We start from the raw sequence: 4,255 nt of genomic DNA, 5'->3' as shown, positions 1-4,255 counted from the left end.
CAGTCTGTGCATCTCTAACTTAAATAGATACTTAATTATGTTGTGTAGGGGCTTTTTAACATAATATTGTTCTGAGCATTTTTGAATCACAGCTTGTAAAATTTAGAATGTTAATTCTGTTAGATTTGTTTGTACCAAAGGTTGCTATTGCACTCAGAGCTGTCTGAGTTTGGAAGTGGAGAATTACAACTATTTATTATCTATTGAAAATGTCACATTTAAAAAAGTGGATGGTACAAACAAATGGATCCCCACTGAACATTTGGCCAAACTAAAATCTCTTTCTGCATTTCCATGCAGAAGTTTTTGTTTGTCACAGAAGCAGCTCAGTGAAGTGAAAGCATGTGCAGCCTACACCTTTTATGAAACCTAATGTAATTACATGCAGAATAATGTGGGTAGACCTGTGTGCTCATGCTTCAGAATTTTTCCTGTTCTAAATCTCATTTTTAATCTTGCCTAGTCTTGGAAGCTTTCCGGAGTAGAGATTTTTGTTTCAGGGGGAAAAAGTTTTTCAAAAGGTCTGGCTAGTGAGCTGGATGTGGTTTAAAGCTTTTTATTTTGACATCTGAAGTTCTTCAGATTTATGAAGCAACAAAACCCTGTATTGTTTGACTATTGTAATTTTAAGGTTTTTAAGTTACTGGGTTTTTATCAGCCAATGTTTCAACTTCACTGTTTCCTTAGCACCTTTGCACTGCAGACATATCATAGCACCTCTAAGCCAGAAAATCCAAGATCCTGTTTAGGGTTCTGTGATGTACAGTGACTATCAGTAAGGTGAATGTGAGTGTTGGGAAGGAAGAGACACTATATCTGCATACAGTTTTGCATTTGAGGTTGAGGGGGGAAAATGAATGACTGACCTTCACGTTATTCCAACCATGTACCTTTTTCCCCTTTGCTCCTAAACTTCTGGAGGTCCTCTACATGTGGAAAGTTGTTTTAATTCTCCAACCCTCCTGCTTACTGTCTGCAATTACATGTTGGCTGGGAAACAGTCACAAGAACTCATTTGTCCTTGGAGATGGCAGGTATCTCTCCTTAGAAGTGATTTCCAAGGCAGGTTTTTATCTTTACCCTCCAGTGTCTGATCCTGTACTACCTACTATACCAAGCTAGGGAGGGAAGCAGTCCATGTGCTGGAGGGCAGGGTTGCAACTCAGAGGAACTGTAGCAGCTTGCAGGAGTTCAGAACTTTAAGGTGTTCCCATCAGCCAAGTCAAGGGTGGAGTCCTGTGTCTGGGATGGAATAAGCTCATGTAGCAGTGCAGGCAGGGGTCATGGTCTAAATGGAAAGCAACTTTATGGAAAAGGACTTGGGGATATGGTGGACAGCAAGGTGAACACAAGTCAGCAGGGTACCCTCACAGAAAGACACGTGCCCATAACAGAACCAGAGTGTCCTGTCTGGGTTTTATTAGCAAAGAGCAGAACCAACAGATTTATGGAAATTATTATTCCCATTGTGAGAACACTGCTGGAATACTGTAACCAACTTTGGCCTTCCTAATACGAGGCAGATACTGTCCTCTGGTGCAAGTCCCCCAGAGGGATACCAAAATGGTGAGGAGGCAAGAGCATGTGACATCAAAGGAGAAACTGAGAGAGCTGAGTGATGCTCAGCGTTAAGAAAAGGAGGCTAAGACCAAATTTTATTGCTGTCTTCAGTCCCTTCAATGGGAGGATTCACAGCAAGGCTGGTCTTGAAGATACGTGGGGACAGGATGAGTGGTAATGGACACAAATTGGAACATGGGGAAATTCTGAATAGGTTTAAGGGTGAGTAAAAAGATTATTTTTTTACCATGAAGATCAAGCACTGGAACCAGTCCCTCGGAGAGATTATTGAAACTCCACCCTTGGAAATTTCAACTTATAAGTACCTGACCATCCTGATAGACATAGGCCTGCTGTGAGCAGGGAGATGGACTCAGTGACCTCCAGAGGTCCTTTCCAGTCTAAATTATTTTATGATTTAATGTCATATTTATTATGCATACTAATAACTTCATTTAAAACATAGTTTAATACAGCAGAGTAATGGAAGTGGCTTCCAGCAAGTGATTTAATCTATCTTATTGTGGTACAGTTTAATCCTGTAATGCTTGCAGCTGTAAAAACAGAAGGGGAAATGGGGCAAAAATCATGATGGTCTTCGTAACTTAGAAGGTAATAGGTGTGCAGGGCATTGGTGAGAAGTGTTCTACCATTACAGAAAGGACCGTAGAAGAATAAAGTTAGAACTGGGATATGTGTAGGGTGGGGATGTAATTAATGATAGTTTCTTTAAACCTTTCTTTTTCCCCTAGAAAGCCTTAGTTTTTGGTTACTAGCACTTTCAGTAAGCGCTTTGATTCCGCAGGCAGCTTCTTTTACACTTCCTGTGTATGCCCCTTGGGCAGTTGTTCCTGCTGTCATGCAACACTCCTTTTTGTCCAAACCCCTTGTGCTGCGCAACTGTTTGTGCCTCAAAGAACTGACCTACCTATAATAAGCATTGTTTGTTGTGCTTGATTATATCTTGCCATATGACTGAAATGTCAAAGCAGTTGTGCTGGCCTAGCAGATGGAAGTTAAGAAGTAGTGGAAATAGTTTAAGGTAGGTTGTTGCCGGGCTCTATATGCTAATGGAAGGAGCTGGTCAACAGCACAAGGATTCACTTTACATACGGGATTGGTTCCTGTGGTGAGGATGAAGAGTCTGAATGAGAGCTGAAGTTAGCCAGTTGCCTTTGGAGAGCAGGGTTTCCTAAGGCTGAGCGTCGTCTTTAGGCCAAGTTTCTTGTTCCTCAAGTTTTCTCTCAGTGATTGACTAAACTGCAAACTGTAGATTCATTCTATATCATTACAGCCACGGAACAATCCACATTGCGTAACAGCCATGTCCCCTGTTTGATAACACAATCACAAAAGTACTGTTGTGTAATAATTAAAGAATTTTAAAATGAGATAAAATCGGAATGTTTTTTGTAAACAGCAGCTTTCCTTTTGACAGGAAGAATTTACTGAGAGTCTTAAAATCATCTCATCTCAGGAGCACAATACTGTGTTATCACAGCTTTCCATTCTGTTTTTTCTAAACTTTCATCTCTCAAGTGTGGATGCATAGAAAAAGGTACACGCTGATTGTAGCACTGCTTAAATTCTTGGTAGTTTCCCTCAGATACTGAGGAAAACATCAGTTACCACAAGCAGTTTTGAGGCTTGAGAATTTTTTCTATGTGTAAATCTTAAAGGAAAACTTCAGTTCAAAATTACTACAGTGCCTTCTGTAAATATACTATGCATCAAAGTACTTTTTCATCCCCACACTTGAATTCCTGCACCTATGAGCTACTGCACATCTCGAAGGGACCCCCACTGAAAGGTTCAGTCCAGCTCACAGAAACCCAACACCTCTACTGGGTTCTCATGCAGTAAATGATTGTGACTTTTGGGTTTGGTGATTTTTATTTTAATTTTTTTGGCCCTTTTTAGGAAGCTCAAAGGGTGAAGTTTATTCAACTTGCTGTAGATGTAAAACTAATGTTTTTTTGCGTTGATTTTTTTTTTTTTGGAGGGGGGTGGTGGGTGACAAGTGGCTTGGCTTTGCACTAGCATTTAAATCCTGGTACAGTGATCACTGAAACTGCTCATCTAAGTATGCAGTCAGGTGGGGTTTAGAACAGGAGCTCACAAGTGAGAATTCATATCACTATCCAGAAAAGACATGTACTAGTGAATTTGCTGAAGCAGAAAACAAATTATGTAAAATTCAGAGCAAACTATATTCGCTATTGATATCTCAGGTACGTGCAAGTATGTTGTAAGTAATGTTTTCCAATCTTCTGAAACTCTGATTTCAGATGAAAGGGTTTTTTAAACAAATTATTACTTCTGTCAGTCACCTGATGTTACGCCTGCCTGGGAGAGGCTGTGAAAGAGTTTGTGTCACTCTTCTTAAAGTAACTATGTTCTATTTTTTTATATGGTTGGAGAGGAGTGCATTTGTTCTGAAACCCATCTGCTGTTACACAGTTAGGGTGATGTTGCTAAAAATAATTCTCTTAATTTGTGTAGCTCACCTGGTTTTGCCTGGTGAAAGGGTAACAACTTGTTCAAAATGTTGGTGGCCTGTAGGCTCTGAAGGGCTTTAGTTCCAGGTGCATGAAATCTGCCGTGTGCTTTTAGTGGCCCAGTAAGAATTTAGTCCCCTAATTTTTTTTCCTATATGTGCCAGCACTACTATTCAGAGAGGAAAGCTTTGTTGAAC

This window comes from Phalacrocorax aristotelis, chromosome 2 (assembly GCF_949628215.1).
Source record: "Phalacrocorax aristotelis chromosome 2, bGulAri2.1, whole genome shotgun sequence".
NCBI lineage: Eukaryota > Metazoa > Chordata > Aves > Suliformes > Phalacrocoracidae > Phalacrocorax > Phalacrocorax aristotelis.
This window is presented reverse-complemented; position numbering follows the sequence as displayed.